This window comes from Triturus cristatus, chromosome 1_1 (assembly GCF_964204655.1).
Source record: "Triturus cristatus chromosome 1_1, aTriCri1.1, whole genome shotgun sequence".
NCBI lineage: Eukaryota > Metazoa > Chordata > Amphibia > Caudata > Salamandridae > Triturus > Triturus cristatus.
Genome location: NC_140579.1, coordinates 202,199,374 through 202,223,226, shown reverse-complemented (window position 1 = coordinate 202,223,226; position 23,853 = coordinate 202,199,374).

The window sequence follows — 23,853 nt, the reverse complement described above, 5'->3', positions numbered from 1 at the left end:
CACTGACTGACTCACTCTCACTGACTGACTCACTCTCACTGACTGGCTCACTCTCACTGACTGAGTCACTGACTGACCCACTGGCTGACTCACTGGCTGACTCACTCACTCCCACTGACTGACTCACTCACTCTTACTGACTGACTCACTCACTCTCACTGACTGACTCACTTACTCTCACTGACTGACTCACTCACTCTCACTGACTGACTCACTCACTCTCACTGACTGACTAACTCACTCTCACTGACTGACTCACTCACTCTCACTGACTGAGACTCACTCTCACTGACTGACACTAACTTTCACTGACTGACACTCACTCTCACTGACTGACACTCACTCTCACTGACTGACTCACATACTCTCACTGACTGACTCAGTCTCCCTGACTGACTCACTCACTCTCACTGACTCACTCACTCTCACTGACTGACTCACTCACTCTCACTGACTGACTCGCTCACTCTCACTGACTGACTCACTCTCACGGACTCACTCTCTCTCTCACTGACTCACTCACTCTCACTGACTGACTCACTCTCACTGACTGACTCACTCTCACTGATTGACTCACTCTCACTGACTGACTCACTCACTCTCACTCACTGACTCACTCACTCTCACTGACTGACTCACTCTCACTGACTGACTCTCTCTCTCTCTCACTGACTGACTCACTCACACTCACTGACTGACTCACTCACTCTCACTGACTGACTCACTCACTCTCACTGACTGACTCACTCTCACTGACTCACTCACTCTCAATGATTTACTCACTCTCACTGACTCACTCACTCACTCTCACTGACTCACTCACTCTCACTGACTCACTCACTCTCACTGACTCACTCACTCTAACTGACTCACTGACTCTCACTGACTCACTGACTCTCACTCACTGACTGACTCACTCTCACTGACTGACTCACTCTCACTGACTGGCTCACTCTCACTGACTGAGTCACTGCATGACTCACTGGCTGACTCACTGGCTGACTCACTCACTCTCACTGACTGACTCACTCACTCTCACTGACTGACTCACTCACTCTCACTGACTGACTCACTCTCACTGACTGACTCTCTCTCTCTCACTGACTGACTCACTCACACTCACTGACTGACTCACTCACTCTCACTCACTGACTCACTCACTCTCACTGACTCACTCACTCTCAATGATTTACTCACTCTCACTGACTCACTCACTCACTCTCACTGACTCACTCACTCTCACTGACTCACTCACTCTCACTGACTCACTCACTCTAACTGACTCACTCACTCTAACTGACTCACTGACTCTCACTGACTCACTGACTCTCACTCACTGACTGACTCACTCTCACTGACTGACTCACTCTCACTGACTGGCTCACTCTCACTGACTGAGTCACTGCATGACTCACTGGCTGACTAACTGGCTGACTCACTCACTCTCACTGACTGACTCACTCACTCTCACTGACTGACTCACTTACTCTCACTGACTGACTCACTCACTCTCACTGACTGACACTCACTCTCATTGACTGACACTCACTCTCACTGACTGACACTCACTCTCACTGACTGACACTCACTCTCACTGACTGACTCACGCACTCTCACTGACTGACTCAGTCTCCCTGACTGACTCACTCACTCTCACTGACTCACTCACTCTCACTGACTGACTCACTCACTCTCACTGACTGACTCGCTCACTCTCACTGACTTACTCACTCTCACTGACTCACTCTCTCTCTCACTGACTCACTCACTCTCACTGACTGACTCACTCTCACTGACTGACTCACTCTCACTGATTGACTCACTCTCACTGACTGACCCACTCACTCTCACTGACTGACTCACTCTCACTGACTGGCTCACTCTCACTGACTGAGTCACTGACTGACCCACTGGCTGACTCACTGGCTGACTCACTCACTCCCACTGACTGACTCACTCACTCTTACTGACTGACTCACTCACTCTCACTGACTGACTCACTTACTCTCACTGACTGACTCACTCACTCTCACTGACTGACTCACTCACTCTCACTGACTGACTAACTCACTCTCACTGACTGACTCACTCACTCTCACTGACTGAGACTCACTCTCACTGACTGACACTAACTTTCACTGACTGACACTCACTCTCACTGACTGACACTCACTCTCACTGACTGACTCACATACTCTCACTGACTGACTCAGTCTCCCTGACTGACTCACTCACTCTCACTGACTCACTCACTCTCACTGACTGACACTCACTCTCACTGACTGACTCACATACTCTCACTGACTGACTCAGTCTCCCTGACTGACTCACTCACTCTCACTGACTCACTCACTCTCACTGACTGACTCACTCACTCTCACTGACTGACTCACTCTCACTGACTCACTCTCTCTCTCACTGACTCACTCACTCTCACTGACTGACTCACTCTCACTGACTGACTCACTCTCACTGATTGACTCACTCTCACTGACTGACTCACACTCTCACTCACTGACTCACTCACTCTCACTGACTGACTCACTCTCACTCACTGACTCTCTCTCTCTCTCACTGACTGACTCACTCACACTCACTGACTGACTCACTCACTCTCACTGACTGACTCACTCACTCTCACTGACTGACTCACTCTCACTGACTCACTCACTCTCAATGATTTACTCACTCTCACTGACTCACTCACTCACTCTCACTGACTCACTCACTCTCACTGACTCACTCACTCTCACTGACTCACTCACTCTAACTGACTCACTCACTCTCACTGACTCACTGACTCTCACTCACTGACTGACTCACTCTCACTGACTGACTCACTCTCACTGACTGGCTCACTCTCACTGACTGAGTCACTGCATGACTCACTGGCTGACTCACTGGCTGACTCACTCACTCTCACTGACTGACTCACTCACTCTCACTGACTGACTCACTTACTCTCACTGACTGACTCACTCACTCTCACTGACTGAGACTCACTCTCACTGACTGACACTCACTCTCACTGACTGACTTACTCACTCTCACTGACTGACTCACTCACTCTCACTCACTGACTCACTCACTCTCACTGACTGACTCACTCTCACTGACTGACTCTCTCTCTCTCACTGACTGACTCACTCACACTCACTGACTGACTCACTCACTCTCACTCACTGACTCACTCACTCTCACTGACTCACTCACTCTCACTGACTCACTCACTCTCAATGATTTACTCACTCTCACTGACTCACTCACTCACTCTCACTGACTCACTCACTCTCACTGACTCACTCACTCTCACTGACACACTCACTCTAACTGACTCACTGACTCTCACTGACTCACTGACTCTCACTCACTGACTGACTCACTCTCACTGACTGACTCACTCTCACTGACTGGCTCACTCTCACTGACTGAGTCACTGCATGACTCACTGGCTGACTAACTGGCTGACTCACTCACTCTCACTGACTGACTCACTCACTCTCACTGACTGACTCACTTACTCTCACTGACTGACTCACTCACTCTCACTGACTGACACTCACTCTCACTGACTGACACTCACTCTCACTGACTGACACTCACTCTCACTGACTGACACTCACTCTCACTGACTGACTCACGCACTCTCACTGACTGACTCAGTCTCCCTGACTGACTCACTCACTCTCACTGACTCACTCACTCTCACTGACTGACTCACTCACTCTCACTGACTGACTCGCTCACTCTCACTGACTTACTCACTCTCACTGACTCACTCTCTCTCTCACTGACTCACTCACTCTCACTGACTGACTCACTCTCACTGACTGACTCACTCTCACTGATTGACTCACTCTCACTGACTGACTCACTCACTCTCACTGACTGACTCACTCACTCTCACTGACTGACTCACTCTCACTGACTGACTCACTCTCACTGACTGGCTCACTCTCACTGACTGAGTCACTGACTGACCCACTGGCTGACTCACTGGCTGACTCAGTCACTCTCACTGACTGACTCACTCACTCTTACTGACTGACTCACTCACTCCCACTGACTGACTCACTTACTCTCACTGACTGACTCACTCACTCTCACTGACTGACTCACTCACTCTCACTGACTGACTCACTCACTCTCACTGACTGACTCACTCACTCTCACTGACTGAGACTCACTCTCACTGACTGACACTAACTTTCACTGACTGACACTCACTCTCACTGACTGACACTCACTCTCACTGACTGACTCACATACTCTCACTGACTGACTCAGTCTCCCTGACTGACTCACTCACTCTCACTGACTCACTCACTCTCACTGACTGACTCACTCACTCTCACTGACTGACTCGCTCACTCTCACTGACTGACTCACTCTCACTGACTCACTCTCTCTCTCACTGACTCACTCACTCTCACTGACTGACTAACTCTCACTGACTGACTCACTCTCACTGATTGACTCACTCTCACTGACTGACTCACTCACTCTCACTCACTGACTCACTCACTCTCACTGACTGACTGACTCTCACTGACTGACTCTCTCTCTCTCTCACTGACTGACTCACTCACACTCACTGACTGACTCACTCACTCTCACTGACTGACTCACCCACTCTCACTGACTGACTCACTCTCACTGACTCACTCACTCTCAATGATTTACTCACTCTCACTGACTCACTCACTCACTCTCACTGACTCACTCACTCTCACTGACTCACTCACTCTCACTGACTCCTTCACTCTAACTGACTCACTGACTCTCACTGACTCACTGACTCTCACTCACTGACTGACTCACTCTCACTGACTGACTCACTCTCACTGACTAGCTCACTCTCACTGACTGAGTCACTGCATGACTCATTGGCTGACTCACTGGCTGACTCACTCACACTCACTGACTGACTCACTCACTCTCACTGACTGACTCACTCACTCTCACTGACTGACTCACTCTCACTGACACTCACCCACTCTCACACACTGACTAACTCACTCTCACTGACTGACTCCCTCTCACTGACTCACTCTCACTGACTCACTCTCACTGACTGACTCACTCTCACTGACTGACTCACTCTCACTGACTGGCTCACTCTCACTGACTGAGTCACTGACTGACCCACTGGCTGACTCACTGGCTGACTCACTCACTCTCACTGACTGACTCACTCACTCTTACTGACTGACTCACTCACTTTCACTGACTGACTCACTTACTCTCACTGACTGACTCACTCACTCTCACTGACTCACTCACTCACTCTCACTGACTGACTCACTCACTCTCACTGACTGACTCACTCACTCTCACTGACTGAGACTCACTCTCACTGACTGACACTAACTTTCACTGACTGACACTCACTCTCACTGACTGACACTCACTCTCACTGACTGACTCACATACTCTCACTGACTGACTCAGTCTCCCTGACTGACTCACTCCCTCTCACTGACTCACTCACTCTCACTGACTGACTCACTCACTCTCACTGACTGACTCGCTCACTCTCACTGACTGACTCACTCTCACTGACTCACTCTCTCTCTCACTGACTCACTCACTCTCACTGACTGACTCACTCTCACTGACTGACTCACTCTCACTGATTGACTCACTCTCACTGACTGACTCACTCACTCTCACTCACTGACTCACTCACTCTCACTCACTGACTCACTCTCACTGACTGACTCTCTCTCTCTCTCACTGACTGACTCACTCACACTCACTGACTGACTCACTCACTCTCACTGACTGACTCACTCACTCTCACTGACTGACTCACTCACTCTCACTGACTGACTCACTCACTCTCACTGACTGAGACTCACTCTCACTGACTGACACTAACTTTCACTGACTGACACTCACTCTCACTGACTGACACTCACTCTCACTGACTGACTCACATACTCTCACTGACTGACTCAGTCTCCCTGACTGACTCACTCTCACTGATTGACTCACTCTCACTGACTGACTCACTCACTCTCACTCACTGACTCACTCACTCTCACTGACTGACTCACTCTCACTGACTGACTCTCTCTCTCTCTCACTGACTGACTCACTCACACTCACTGACTGACTCACTCACTCTCACTGACTGACTCACTCACTCTCACTGACTGACTCACTCTCACTGACTCACTCACTCTCAATGATTTACTCACTCTCACTGACTCACTCACTCACTCTCACTGACTCACTCACTCTCACTGACTCACTCACTCTCACTGACTCACTCACTCTAACTGACTCACTGACTCTCACTGACTCACTGACTCTCACTCACTGACTGACTCACTCTCACTGACTGACTCACTCTCACTGACTGGCTCACTCTCACTGACTGAGTCACTGCATGACTCACTGGCTGACTCACTGGCTGACTCACTCACTCTCACTGACTGACTCACTCACTCTCACTGACTGACTCACTTACTCTCACTGACTGACTCACTCACTCTCACTGACTGAGACTCACTCTCGCTGACTGACACTCACTCTCACTGACTGACTTACTCACTCTCACTGACTGACTCACTCACTCTCACTCACTGACTCACTCACTCTCACTGACTGACTCACTCTCACTGACTGACTCTCTCTCTCTCACTGACTGACTCACTCACACTCACTGACTGACTCACTCACTCTCACTCACTGACTCACTCACTCTCACTGACTCACTCACTCTCACTGACTCACTCACTCTCAATGATTTACTCACTCTCACTGACTCACTCACTCACTCTCACTGACTCACTCACTCTCACTGACTCACTCACTCTCACTGACTCACTCACTCTAACTGACTCACTGACTCTCACTGACTCACTGACTCTCACTCACTGACTGACTCACTCTCACTGACTGACTCACTCTCACTGACTGGCTCACTCTCACTGACTGAGTCACTGCATGACTCACTGGCTGACTAACTGGCTGACTCACTCACTCTCACTGACTGACTCACTCACTCTCACTGACTGACTCACTTACTCTCACTGACTGACTCACTCACTCTCACTGACTGACACTCACTCTCACTGACTGACACTCACTCTCACTGACTGACACTCACTCTCACTGACTGACACTCACTCTCACTGACTGACTCACGCACTCTCACTGACTGACTCAGTCTCCCTGACTGACTCACTCACTCTCACTGACTCACTCACTCTCACTGACTGACTCACTCACTCTCACTGACTGACTCGCTCACTCTCACTGACTTACTCACTCTCACTGACTCACTCTCTCTCTCACTGACTCACTCACTCTCACTGACTGACTCACTCTCACTGACTGACTCACTCTCACTGATTGACTCACTCTCACTGACTGACTCACTCACTCTCACTTACTGACTCACTCACTCTCACTGACTGACACACTCTCACTGACTGACTCACTCTCACTGACTGGCTCACTCTCACTGACTGAGTCACTGACTGACCCACTGGCTGACTTACTGGCTGACTCACTCACTCTCACTGACTGACTCACTCACTCTTACTGACTGACTCACTCACTCCCACCGACTGACTCACTTACTCTCACTGACTGACTCACTCACTCTCACTGACTGACTCACTCACTCTCACTGACTGACTCACTCACTCTCACTGACTGACTCACTCACTCTCACTGACTGAGACTCACTCTCACTGACTGACACTAACTTTCACTGACTGACACTCACTCTCACTGACTGACACTCACTCTCACTGACTGACTCACATACTCTCACTGACTGACTCAGTCTCCCTGACTGACTCACTCACTCTCACTGACTCACTCACTCTCACTGACTGACTCACTCACTCTCACTGACTGACTCGCTCACTCTCACTGACTGACTCACTCTCACTGACTCACTCTCTCTCTCACTGACTCACTCACTCTCACTGACTGACTAACTCTCACTGACTGACTCACTCTCACTGATTGACTCACTCTCACTGACTGACTCACTCACTCTCACTCACTGACTCACTCACTCTCACTGACTGACTGACTCTCACTGACTGACTCTCTCTCTCTCTCACTGACTGACTCACTCACACTCACTGACTGACTCACTCACTCTCACTGACTGACTCACCCACTCTCACTGACTGACTCACTCTCACTGACTCACTCACTCTCAATGATTTACTCACTCTCACTGACTCACTCACTCACTCTCACTGACTCACTCACTCTCACTGACTCACTCACTCTCACTGACTCCTTCACTCTAACTGACTCACTGACTCTCACTGACTCACTGACTCTCACTCACTGACTGACTCACTCTCACTGACTGACTCACTCTCACTGACTAGCTCACTCTCACTGACTGAGTCACTGCATGACTCATTGGCTGACTCACTGGCTGACTCACTCACACTCACTGACTGACAGTCTCCCTGACTGACTCACTCACTCTCACTGACTCACTCACTCTCACTGACTGACTCACTCACTCTCACTGACTGACTCGCTCACTCTCACTGACTTACTCACTCTCACTGACTCACTCTCTCTCTCACTGACTCACTCACTCTCACTGACTGACTCACTCTCACTGACTGACTCACTCTCACTGATTGACTCACTCTCACTGACTGACTCACTCACTCTCACTGACTGACTCACTCACTCTCACTGACTGACTCACTCTCACTGACTGACTCACTCTCACTGACTGGCTCACTCTCACTGACTGAGTCACTGACTGACCCACTGGCTGACTCACTGGCTGACTCACTCACTCTCACTGACTGACTCACTCACTCTTACTGACTGACTCACTCACTCCCACTGACTGACTCACTTACTCTCACTGACTGACTCACTCACTCTCACTGACTGACTCACTCACTCTCACTGACTGACTCACTCACTCTCACTGACTGACTCACTCACTCTCACTGACTGAGACTCACTCTCACTGACTGACACTAACTTTCACTGACTGACACTCACTCTCACTGACTGACACTCACTCTCACTGACTGACTCACATACTCTCACTGACTGACTCAGTCTCCCTGACTGACTCACTCACTCTCACTGACTCACTCACTCTCACTGACTGACTCACTCACTCTCACTGACTGACTCGCTCACTCTCACTGACTGACTCACTCTCACTGACTCACTCTCTCTCTCACTGACTCACTCACTCTCACTGACTGACTAACTCTCACTGACTGACTCACTCTCACTGATTGACTCACTCTCACTGACTGACTCACTCACTCTCACTCACTGACTCACTCACTCTCACTCACTGACTCACTCACTCTCACTGACTGACTCTCACTGACTGACTCTCTCTCTCTCTCACTGACTGACTCACTCACACTCACTGACTGACTCACTCACTCTCACTGACTGACTCACTCACTCTCACTGACTGACTCACTCTCACTGACTCACTCACTCTCAATGATTTACTCACTCTCACTGACTCACTCACTCACTCTCACTGACTCACTCACTCTCACTGACTCACTCACTCTCACTGACTCCTTCACTCTAACTGACTCACTGACTCTCACTGACTCACTGACTCTCACTCACTGACTGACTCACTCTCACTGACTGACTCACTCTCACTGACTAGCTCACTCTCACTGACTGAGTCACTGCATGACTCACTGGCTGACTCACTGGCTGACTCACTCACTCTCACTGACTGACTCACTCACTCTCACTGACTGACTCACTTACTCTCACTGACTGACTCACTCACTCTCACTGACTGAGACTCACTCTCACTGACTGACACTCACTCTCACTGACTGACTTACTCTCACTGACTGACTCACTCACTCTCACTCACTGACTCACTCACTCTCACTGACTGACTCACTCTCACTGACTGACTCTCTCTCTCTCACTGACTGACTGACTCACTCACACTCACTGACTGACTCACTCACTCTCACTGACTGACTCACTCACTCTCACTGACTCACTCACTCTCACTGACTCACTCACTCTCAATGATTTACTCACTCTCACTGACTCACTGACTCACTCACTCTCACTGACTCACTCACTCTAACTGACTCACTGACTCTCACTGACTCACTGACTCTCACTCACTGACTGACTCACTCTCACTGACTGACTCACTCTCACTGACTGGCTCACTCTCACTGACTGAGTCACTGCATGACTCACTGGCTGGCTCACTGGCTGACTCACTCACTCTCACTGACTGACTGACTCACTCTCACTGACTGACTCACTCACTCTCACTGACTGACTCACTTACTCCCACTGACTGACTCACTTACTCTCACTGACTGACTCACTCTCACTGACTCACTCACTCTAACTGACTCACTGACTCTCACTGACTCACTGACTCTCACTCACTGACTGACTCACTCTCACTGACTGACTCACTCTCACTGACTGGCTCACTCTCACTGACTGAGTCACTGCATGACTCACTGGCTGACTAACTGGCTGACTCACTCACTCTCACTGACTGACTCACTCACTCTCACTGACTGACTCACTTACTCTCACTGACTGACTCACTCACTCTCACTGACTGAGACTCACTCTCACTGACTGACACTCACTCTCATTGACTGACTCACTCACTCTCACTCACTGACTCACTCACTCTCACTGACTGACTCACTCTCACTGACTGACTCTCTCTCTCACTGACTGACTCACTCACACTCACTGACTGACTCACTCACTCTCACTGACTGACTCACTCACTCTCACTGAATGACTCACTCTCACTGACACTCACCCACTCTCACACACTGACTAACTCACTCTCACTGACTGACTCACTCACTCTCACTGACTGACTCACTTACACTCACTGACTGACTCACTCACTCTCACTGACTGAGACTCACTCTCACTGACTGACACTCACTCTCACTGACTGACTTACTCACTCTCACTGACTGACTCACTCACTCTCACTCACTGACTCACTCACTCTCACTGACTGACTCACTCTCACTGACTGACTCTCTCTCTCTCACTGACTGACTCACTCACACTCACTGACTGACTCACTCACTCTCACTCACTGACTCACTCACTCTCACTGACTCACTCACTCTCACTGACTCACTCACTCTCAATGATTTACTCACTCTCACTGACTCACTCACTCACTCTCACTGACTCACTCACTCTCACTGACTCACTCACTCTCACTGACTCACTCACTCTAACTGACTCACTGACTCTCACTGACTCACTGACTCTCACTCACTGACTGACTCACTCTCACTGACTGACTCACTCTCACTGACTGGCTCACTCTCACTGACTGAGTCACTGCATGACTCACTGGCTGACTAACTGGCTGACTCACTCACTCTCACTGACTGACTCACTCACTCTCACTGACTGACTCACTTACTCTCACTGACTGACTCACTCACTCTCACTGACTGACACTCACTCTCACTGACTGACACTCACTCTCACTGACTGACACTCACTCTCACTGACTGACACTCACTCTCACTGACTGACTCACGCACTCTCACTGACTGACTCAGTCTCCCTGACTGACTCACTCACTCTCACTGACTCACTCACTCTCACTGACTGACTGACTCACTCTCACTGACTGACTCGCTCACTCTCACTGACTTACTCACTCTCACTGACTCACTCTCTCTCTCACTGACTCACTCACTCTCACTGACTGACTCACTCTCACTGACTGACTCACTCTCACTGATTGACTCACTCTCACTGACTGACTCACTCACTCTCACTGACTGACTCACTCACTCTCACTGGCTGACTCACTCTCACTGACTGACTCACTCTCACTGACTGGCTCACTCTCACTGACTGAGTCACTGACTGACCCACTGGCTGACTCACTGGCTGACTCACTCACTCTCACTGACTGACTCACTCACTCTTACTGACTGACTCACTCACTCCCACTGACTGACTCACTTACTCTCACTGACTGACTCACTCACTCTCACTGACTGACTCACTCACTCTCACTGACTGACTCACTCACTCTCACTGACTGACTCACTCACTCTCACTGACTGAGACTCACTCTCACTGACTGACACTAACTTTCACTGACTGACACTCACTCTCACTGACTGACACTCACTCTCACTGACTGACTCACATACTCTCACTGACTGACTCAGTCTCCCTGACTGACTCACTCACTCTCACTGACTCACTCACTCTCACTGACTGACTCACTCACTCTCACTGACTGACTCGCTCACTCTCACTGACTGACTCACTCTCACTGACTCACTCTCTCTCTCACTGACTCACTCACTCTCACTGACTGACTAACTCTCACTGACTGACTCACTCTCACTGATTGACTCACTCTCACTGACTGACTCACTCACTCTCACTCACTGACTCACTCACTCTCACTGACTGACTGACTCTCACTGACTGACTCTCTCTCTCTCTCACTGACTGACTCACTCACACTCACTGACTGACTCACTCACTCTCACTGACTGACTCACCCACTCTCACTGACTGACTCACTCTCACTGACTCACTCACTCTCAATGATTTACTCACTCTCACTGACTCACTCACTCACTCTCACTGACTCACTCACTCTCACTGACTCACTCACTCTCACTGACTCCTTCACTCTAACTGACTCACTGACTCTCACTGACTCACTGACTCTCACTCACTGACTGACTCACTCTCACTGACTGACTCACTCTCACTGACTAGCTCACTCTCACTGACTGAGTCACTGCATGACTCATTGGCTGACTCACTGGCTGACTCACTCACACTCACTGACTGACTCACTCACTCTCACTGACTGACTCACTCACTCTCACTGACTGACTCACTCTCACTGACACTCACCCACTCTCACACACTGACTAACTCACTCTCACTGACTGACTCCCTCTCACTGACTCACTCTCACTGACTCACTCTCACTGACTGACTCACTCTCACTGACTGACTCACTCTCACTGACTGGCTCACTCTCACTGACTGAGTCACTGACTGACCCACTGGCTGACTCACTGGCTGACTCACTCACTCTCACTGACTGACTCACTCACTCTTACTGACTGACTCACTCACTTTCACTGACTGACTCACTTACTCTCACTGACTGACTCACTCACTCTCACTGACTCACTCACTCACTCTCACTGACTGACTCACTCACTCTCACTGACTGACTCACTCACTCTCACTGACTGAGACTCACTCTCACTGACTGACACTAACTTTCACTGACTGACACTCACTCTCACTGACTGACACTCACTCTCACTGACTGACTCACATACTCTCACTGACTGACTCAGTCTCCCTGACTGACTCACTCACTCTCACTGACTCACTCACTCTCACTGACTGACTCACTCACTCTCACTGACTGACTCGCTCACTCTCACTGACTGACTCACTCTCACTGACTCACTCTCTCTCTCACTGACTCACTCACTCTCACTGACTGACTCACTCTCACTGACTGACTCACTCTCACTGATTGACTCACTCTCACTGACTGACTCACTCACTCTCACTCACTGACTCACTCACTCTCACTCACTGACTCACTCTCACTGACTGACTCTCTCTCTCTCTCACTGACTGACTCACTCACACTCACTGACTGACTCACTCACTCTCACTGACTGACTGACTCACTCTCACTGACTGACTCACTCTCACTGTGTTGGACCCGGCCTCGTGGCGTGGTCCTTAACCCCCCTGGACTGTGGCCGTTCCCCGCCCCGGCCTTCACGGGCCACCCGTCTGAACTGCTCCAAGGCCCTTCACCTGGAACTGCACGTGGTCGCATGCTCCTCATGGCTCCGCCATCTTGTTGGCATCTACGTCACCCCGTACACCAGCCGGCGCGACCCCGCTCAACCCGGCCTCGACCCCAGCGAAGCCCCGACCTCGAGGCACCACGGACTGGCCAGGGGGTGCCGCAGGAACCATTCATCGCCCCCGGCGGACGACGGTATCGTTGGGACCCCCAACTGTCCTCCCCTCTCGAGGTGTGATCGCCCTGCAAACTCCCATGGGCCTGGCGCCTCTCCTGCTGGGCGTCTGGCCACCTCCACCCGGCCACTCCGCCCCCTCGGGCGCAAGGGTCCGGACATCAAAGGGCTCCAGACCTATATCTGGGGCGACCCCACCACAGCTCGGCAGTTGTATCCCGGAGTCGAGAGCCCTGCTGATCGAATCGCGGCTGACCCTACGGAGAAGAACTCTTGTCGGAACCATCACGAGCCCTGCTGACTGCGTCGCGGCTCCCTCTTGTGAACCTTTCCTGAACCACCTGGAACATCGGAGCCCTGCAGACGCCGTCGCGGCCCCACCTCGCTGAGACCTTCCTCGGAGCCCTGCTGACGACGTCGCGGCTCGAGCTGAGCAGAAACCATCTTGAGAGCCCTGCTGATTGAATCGCGGCTCTCCACGAACTGTACGCCAGAGCCCTGCTGACGCCGTCGCGGCTCGACCCCTCCGAGATCGGAGGTCCTCCAGCTTGAGGATAAGAACTGGGCCCCAGGTACCCTCGTACCACATTCCTGCCAAAGACTGTCCCGCTACCCCTACCCTTCCAAAGAGACATTGAGACTTTTGGTGGATCCCTCGATCCCTTCGTGTAAATATTGAACTCGTAACCTTTTATTGATGATAAAGAATTGCTTGTCTTGAGACAACCTCCTTGAGTCCGGTGTGGTGGTGTTACTGTGCTAGTACGTGATAGGAGAAGGATCTCTCAGGAGACTTCTCGGCAGCGCTCGGCTTCTTCGTGCAGTGCGAGGGCCCCCCTTTGGTGGTCTCACCGACTCCTCGGGGTCCGCCTTCCAACATTTGGTGGCCAGCGACGGGATCCGAGCCGAACGCAGTACGTACCAGCCAGTACCCACTAGCTACCCATCCAAACGAATAGCATCATGAGCAGCCAGGAAAACAACGCGACAATGGAGTTCCAGCCCGAACGGCTGGAAGAATATACGCACAAAGAATTAAAACAGTTCTGCAGAGACAAAGGCATTGCAACCACCAGCCTCGGTACCAAGGAAGAGATGCAGAAAGCTCTGAGGACATGGCTGGAGGCCAGGGCAGGCCCCTCCCAGGAAGAAGGGCCCTTGCCCCTGACGGAGACCACAGCAACCGCACTGACCCCGGCAACCGGAGGACGAAAGAGCCTAGAAACCGGCCTCTCCGAAGAAGAAATACGAGAGCGGGAAAAGGTCCGGAGCCACGAGCTAGAGCTCGCCCGACTGCGACTGGACGGCGAACTCCAGCTGGCAGAAAAGAAACTGGCCCTCGAGCAGCTACGCCTTCAAGAAGAGATAGAAGAGAAGAGACGACACCGGGAGTTGGAGGAAAAGAAGCTCACCCTTGAGCACGAGCGCAGCCTCAAGGAGCTCGAGATCAAGGCCAAGAACGGAGGGACCAACACCCCCAGTACGAGAGACACTCTACCGCCTGCCGAGGCCAAAGTACATATCCCGAAGGAGGTCGTCAAGGAGTATTACAAAAATGACGATATCCAACAATGGTTCAAGGCCTATGAGGTGGCCATGACCTCCCATCGAGTGCCCCGAAAAGACTGGGGCGCAGGCCTGTGGGGGCGATTCCTGAGTGAAGGGCGGGACACGCTGCTCCAGCTACCGGAGGAAGTGATGACCTCCTACGATCACATGAAGGAGGCCCTGCTCACCCGCTACGGGCTAACAGCGGAGATGTACCGCCAGCGGTTCCGAGACTGCAAGAAAATCCCGGGTACCACATGGGTGGAATATGTGGACTTTTTTAGTCGGGCCCTAGAAGGGTGGATCAAAGGCAGCAAAGTAACCACCTACGGGCAGCTGGTCGACCTCATCGTGTGGGAACACCTTTCCAACAATTGCTTCGTGGAACTGAGACAGCACCTCCTCGACAGCAAAATGACCGACCCGCGAAAACTTGCCGTCGAGGCCGATCGATGGGTCAACTCCCGGGTCCCCCGGAGCTCAATGGGGGAGTACCAGAGGAACCCCAACGGACCCCCACGCCAGCGCGGTGGGGGGGGAGGGCCGAACAGGAACCGAGACCCTCCCGCTGGGGCCCCCAGGAGCCCCCCTCGAGGGCCACCGCAGCCACATCTCTCCCCGAGCCTAGCACGAAGGGTGGGCCCGGCCCGGCCCGGACCACGGCCACCAGTGACCTGCTATGGCTGCCAACAAACCGGACACTTTGCCAGCGACCCGGCCTGCCCTCTGAACCGAAGAAACGGGGCCGGCGGGCCCCCGCCCCGGCAGCTGACAGCCGCCGCCTTGGGGGGAGGAGAAGAGGAAGAAGAGGCCCTCGACCGAGAAAACACTGAGTGGGAGCCGGCAGCCATGTCCCTGGTCTGCCTGGGTAGCCGGGAGATGGTACCCTGCACCCCCATCCCAACCAACACCCAGAAGTACCGGCAGCAGGTCACGGTCAACGGACAACGGGCCGAAGCCCTTCGCGACACCGGCGCCAGTATCACCGTTGTCCGCTGCCACCTGGTGACCCCTGAACAGATTCTACCGAATGTGCTGTGCCCTGTCCGGACGGCCGACAACAGTGAAAGCCTATGCCAGATGGCCCTGGTCCCCTTCGAGTGGGGAGGGGTGACGGGCCTGCTGAAGGTGACAGTGCGCGACGACGCCACGGTCGACTGCCTCCTGGGGAACGACTTGGAGAGTTCCCCCTGGGCTCAAGTAGAACGACGAGAGCACCTCCGAATGTTGGGACTGGCTGATTGGGCCTGCGCCATCACCCGGTCCATGACCGCCCAGGCCCCCCGCTCATCCTCGACCTCCGGGACCGCCCGACCCGAGGGGCTCACACCCCCTCCCGCCAGCAGCGAGGAGGAGGCGGACACCGACCCTGGGTCCAGCGAATCCTCCCCCGAAGAGATGACTTCTCCGAGCGCCCTACCAGAGCTGACGCAATGGCAACACGAAGGGGGCCCCACCCGAGAGCAGTTCCAGCAAGAGCAACAGTCCTGTCCCTCTCTCGAAGGGGTCCGGCAGCAGGCGACCGCGCAAGCCAACGGTGACCAGACCGGCACCCACTGGATCTACTGGGCCGAGGGCCTGTTGTACAGTGAACAGAAAGTAGCAGAACTCGGGGCCAGCCGCGTGTTGGTGGTCCCCCTCCGCTTCCGGGAGTTTCTTCTCAACCTGGCCCATGATGTGCCCCTCGCCGGACACTTGGGGCAAGACAAAACGTACAGTCGTCTGGTGACCCACTTCTACTGGCCCCGGATGCGGAGAGATGTGGACAACCACTGCCGGTCCTGCCAGACCTGCCAAGCCAGCGGAAAGACGGGGGGTCGGGTCAAGGCCCCCCTCCAGCCCTTTCCCGCCGTCAGCACCCCGTTTGAACGGGTCGGAATCGACATTGTGGGACCCCTGGACCCCCAAACCGCCCTGGGCCACCGCTTCATCCTGGTCCTCGTGGACCACGCCACCAGGTACCCGGAGGCGGTCCCGCTCAGAACCATAACGGCCCCTGTGGTAGGCCGGGCCTTGATGGGGATCTTCTCCCGAGTGGGATTCCCCAGCGAAGTGGTGAGCGACCGCGGCACAAACTTTATCTCCAGGTACATGCGGTCCCTGTGGCAACAGTGCGGGGTCACATACAAGTTCACGACCCCATATCACCCTCAGGGGAACGGACTGGTTGAGCGATTCAACCGAACATTGAAAGGGATGATCCAGGGCCTGGAAGAACCACTCAGGCGGAAATGGGATGTCCTGCTGCCCTGCCTCCTGTTCGCCTATCGGGAGGTCCCGCAGAAGTCCCTGGGGTTCAGCCCGTTTGAACTATTGTATGGACACCCGGTCCGCGGACCGCTCAGTCTGGTCAAGGAGGGCTGGGAGATGAAGCCCCGAGGCGCCCCTCCTGACGTCTACCGATACCTCCTGACCCTCCGAAACCAGACCCGCAAGTTCCGAGCCCTCGCCGAAGCCAACCTCGAGGCCAGCCAGGAGGACATGAAGCGGTGGTACGATCGCAACACTTCTACTGTAGAATTCGAGCCAGGTCAGAAAGTATGGGTCATGGCCCCGGTCGAACCCGGCGCCCTCCAGGACAAGTGGACCGGGCCCTTCAAGGTGGTGGAGAAGAAAAGTCCCGTCACCTACTTGGTCGATCTGGAGTCCCCCCGGAACCCCCTCCGGGTCCTACATGCTAACAGGCTAAAACCCCACTTCGCCCGGACCGAACTGAGCCTGCTGCTGGCGACCGACGAGGGGGGCGAGGACGACTCCGAGCCCCTGCCCGACCTCTTGCAAGCCGACATTCACGATGGATCGATCGAAGGGGTCCAACTCGCCTCGTCCCTGACCCCGGAACAGCGCAACGACTGCCAGCGATTACTGCGGGACTACGCAGCCCTCTTCTCTCTCACCCCGGGGGTGACCCACTGGTGCGTCCACGACGTCGACACCGGGGAGAACCCCCCCATCCGACACAGAGCCTACCGGGTGCCTGACCGAGTGCGGGCCTGCATCCAGGCCGAAGTAGCGAAGATGCTGGCCCTGGGGGTCATCGAGCCTTCCGACAGCCCGTGGGCCAGCCCTGTCGTCCTGGTGCCCAAGGCCGCAGCTCCCGGCCACCCCCCGGAGTTGCGATTCTGCGTGGACTACCGAGCCCTGAATGTAGTAACCAAGACGGACGCACACCCGATACCCCGGGCCGACGAACTCATCGACCGCCTAGGGGCCGCTCGCTACCTGAGCACGCTGGACCTCACCGCCGGGTACTGGCAAATCCAGCTCACCCCCGGCGCCCAAGAAAGATCCGCCTTTTCGACTCCGGATGGGCATTACCACTTTCGGGTGATGCCCTTCGGAATGAAGAACGCCCCGGCCACCTTCCAGCGACTGGTGAACAAAGTTTTGGCCGGGCTTGAGGCCTTCAGTGTGGCCTACTTAGATGACATTGCCGTGTACAGCAACCACTGGGCCGAGCACCTCCTCCACCTAAAGGCCGTCCTGGCCGCCCTCCAGCGGGCCGGGCTCACAATCAAGGCCAGCAAATGCCAAATCGGCCACGGATCCGTGACCTACCTGGGCCATCAAGTGGGGAGCGGGCAGGTGGCCCCCCTCCAAGCAAAGATAGATGCCATCCAGACCTGGGAACCCCCCACTACCCAGACCGCTGTCCGGGCCTTCCTGGGCCTCACCGGATACTACCGACGGTTTATCCGGGACTATGGGAGCATTGTCGGCCCCCTCACAGAGTTAACGTCCAAAAAGCAGCCCAAGAAGGTACACTGGACACCCCGCTGCCAAACAGCCTTCGACACCCTCAAAACGGCCATGTGTACTGCTCCGGTGCTGCAGGCCCCGGACTACCAGAAGGAGTTCGTGGTACAGACGGACGCCTCCGAGTATGGGATCGGGGCCGTTCTCTCCCAAACTGACGAAAAGGGGCTCGACCAACCAGTGGCCTTCATCAGCCGGCGACTACTGCCCCGGGAGCAACGCTGGAGCACTATTGAGCGCGAGGCCTTCGCTGTGCTGTGGGCCCTCAAGAAGCTCCGGCCCTACCTCTTTGGCGCCCACTTCCGGGTCCAGACCGACCACCGGCCCTTGCAATGGTTAATGCGAATGCGGGGCGAGAACCCCAAACTGCTGCGATGGTCCATCTCGCTACAAGGGATGGACTTTGACGTCGAACACCGGCCCGGCAATGACCACGCCAACGCCGACGGCCTGTCCCGCTTCTTCCGCCTTGACGAGGAGAATCCCCAAGGAGATGGGTGACTCTCCATGCCTTCGGCTGGGGGGGACGCCTGTTGGACCCGGCCTCGTGGCGTGGTCCTTAACCCCCCTGGACTGTGGCCGTTCCCCGCCCCGGCCTTCACGGGCCACCCGTCTGAACTGCTCCAAGGCCCTTCACCTGGAACTGCACGTGGTCGCATGCTCCTCATGGCTCCGCCATCTTGTTGGCATCTACGTCACCCCGTACACCAGCCGGCGCGACCCCGCTCAACCCGGCCTCGACCCCAGCGAAGCCCCGACCTCGAGGCACCACGGACTGGCCAGGGGGTGCCGCAGGAACCATTCATCGCCCCCGGCGGACGACGGTATCGTTGGGACCCCCAACTGTCCTCCCCTCTCGAGGTGTGATCGCCCTGCAAACTCCCATGGGCCTGGCGCCTCTCCTGCTGGGCGTCTGGCCACCTCCACCCGGCCACTCCGCCCCCTCGGGCGCAAGGGTCCGGACATCAAAGGGCTCCAGACCTATATCTGGGGCGACCCCACCACAGCTCGGCAGTTGTATCCCGGAGTCGAGAGCCCTGCTGATCGAATCGCGGCTGACCCTACGGAGAAGAACTCTTGTCGGAACCATCACGAGCCCTGCTGACTGCGTCGCGGCTCCCTCTTGTGAACCTTTCCTGAACCACCTGGAACATCGGAGCCCTGCAGACGCCGTCGCGGCCCCACCTCGCTGAGACCTTCCTCGGAGCCCTGCTGACGACGTCGCGGCTCGAGCTGAGCAGAAACCATCTTGAGAGCCCTGCTGATTGAATCGCGGCTCTCCACGAACTGTACGCCAGAGCCCTGCTGACGCCGTCGCGGCTCGACCCCTCCGAGATCGGAGGTCCTCCAGCTTGAGGATAAGAACTGGGCCCCAGGTACCCTCGTACCACATTCCTGCCAAAGACTGTCCCGCTACCCCTACCCTTCCAAAGAGACATTGAGACTTTTGGTGGATCCCTCGATCCCTTCGTGTAAATATTGAACTCGTAACCTTTTATTGATGATAAAGAATTGCTTGTCTTGAGACAACCTCCTTGAGTCCGGTGTGGTGGTGTTACTGTGCTAGTACGTGATAGGAGAAGGATCTCTCAGGAGACTTCTCGGCAGCGCTCGGCTACTTCGTGCAGTGCGAGGGCCCCCCTTTGGTGGTCTCACCGACTCCTCGGGGTCCGCCTTCCAACACACTGACTCACTCACTCTCAATGATTTACTCACTCTCACTGACTCACTCACTCACTCTCACTGACTCACTCACTCTCACTGACTCACTCACTCTCACTGACTCACTGACTCTAACTGACTCACTGACTCTCACTGACTCACTGACTCTCACTCACTGACTGACTCACTCTCACTGACTGACTCACTCTCACTGACTGGCTCACTCTCACTGACTGAGTCACTGTATGACTCACTGGCTGACTCACTGGCTGACTCACTCACTCTCACTGACTGACTCACTCACTCTCACTGACTGACTCACTTACTCTCACTGACAGACTCACTCACTCTCACTGACTGAGACTCACTCTCACTGACTGACACTCACTCTCACTGACTGACTTACTCACTCTCACTGACTGACTCACTCACTCTCACTCACTGACTCACTCACTCTCACTGACTGACTCACTCTCACTGACTGACTCTCTCTCTCTCACTGACTGACTCACTCACACTCACTGACTGACTCACTCACTCTCACTGACTGACTCACTCTCACTGACTCACTCACTCTCACTGACTCACTCACTCTCAATGATTTACTCACTCTCACTGACTCACTCACTCACTCTCACTGACTCACGCACTCTCACTGACTCACTCACTCTCACTGACTCACTCACTCTAACTGACTCACTGACTCTCACTGACTCACTGACTCTCACTCACTGACTGACTCACTCTCACTGACTGACTCACTCTCACTGACTGACTCTCTCTCTCTCACTGACTGACTCACTCACACTCACTGACTGACTCACTCACTCTCACTGACTGACTCACTCTCACTGACTCACTCACTCTCACTGACTCACTCACTCTCAATGATTTACTCACTCTCACTGACTCACTCACTCACTCTCACTGACTCACGCACTCTCACTGACTCACTCACTCTCACTGACTCACTCACTCTAACTGACTCACTGACTCTCACTGACTCACTGACTCTCACTCACTGACTGACTCACTCTCACTGACTGACTCACTCTCACTGACTGGCTCACTCTCACTGACTGAGTCACTGCATGACTCACTGGCTGACTAACTGGCTGACTCACTCACTCTCACTGACTGACTCACTCACTCTCACTGACTGACTCACTTACTCTCACTGACTGACTCACTCACTCTCACTGACTGACACTCACTCTCACTGACTGACACTCACTCTCACTGACTGACACTCACTCTCACTGACTGACACTCACTCTCACTGACTGACTCACGCACTCTCACTGACTGACTCAGTCTCCCTGACTGACTCACTCACTCTCACTGACTCACTCACTCTCACTGACTGACTCACTCACTCTCACTGACTGAGTCACTGCATGACTCACTGGCTGACTAACTGGCTGACTCACTCACTCTCACTGACTGACTCACTCACTCTCACTGACTGACTCACTTACTCTCACTGACTGACTCACTCACTCTCACTGACTGACACTCACTCTCACTGACTGACACTCACTCTCACTGACTGACACTCACTCTCACTGACTGACACTCACTCTCACTGACTGACTCACGCACTCTCACTGACTGACTCAGTCTCCCTGACTGACTCACTCACTCTCACTGACTCACTCACTCTCACTGACTGACTCACTCACTCTCACTGACTGACTCGCTCACTCTCACTGACTTACTCACTCTCACTGACTCACTCTCTCTCTCACTGACTCACTCACTCTCACTGACTGACTCACTCTCACTGACTGACTCACTCTCACTGATTGACTCACTCTCACTGACTGACTCACTCACTCTCACTGACTGACTCACTCACTCTCACTGACTGACTCACTCTCACTGACTGACTCACTCTCACTGACTGGCTCACTCTCACTGACTGAGTCACTGACTGACCCACTGGCTGACTCACTGGCTGACTCACTCACTCTCACTGACTGACTCACTCACTCTTACTGACTGACTCACTCACTCCCACTGACTGACTCACTTACTCTCACTGACTGACTCACTCACTCTCACTGACTGACTCACTCACTCTCACTGACTGACTCACTCACTCTCACTGACTGACTCACTCACTCTCACTGACTGAGACTCACTCTCACTGACTGACACTAACTTTCACTGACTGACACTCACTCTCACTGACTGACACTCACTCTCACTGACTGACTCACATACTCTCACTGACTGACTCAGTCTCCCTGACTGACTCACTCACTCTCACTGACTCACTCACTCTCACTGACTGACTCACTCACTCTCACTGACTGACTCGCTCACTCTCACTGACTGACTCACTCTCACTGACTCACTCTCTCTCTCACTGACTCACTCACTCTCACTGACTGACTAACTCTCACTGACTGACTCACTCTCACTGATTGACTCACTCTCACTGACTGACTCACTCACTCTCACTCACTGACTCACTCACTCTCACTGACTGACTGACTCTCACTGACTGACTCTCTCTCTCTCTCACTGACTGACTCACTCACACTCACTGACTGACTCACTCACTCTCACTGACTGACTCACTCACTCTCACTGACTGACTCACTCTCACTGACTCACTCACTCTCAATGATTTACTCACTCTCACTGACTCACTCACTCACTCTCACTGACTCACTCACTCTCACTGACTCACTCACTCTCACTGACTCCTTCACTCTAACTGACTCACTGACTCTCACTGACTCACTGACTCTCACTCACTGACTAGCTCACTCTCACTGACTGAGTCACTGCATGACTCACTGGCTGACTCACTGGCTGACTCACTCACTCTCACTGACTGACTCACTCACTCTCACTGACTGACTCA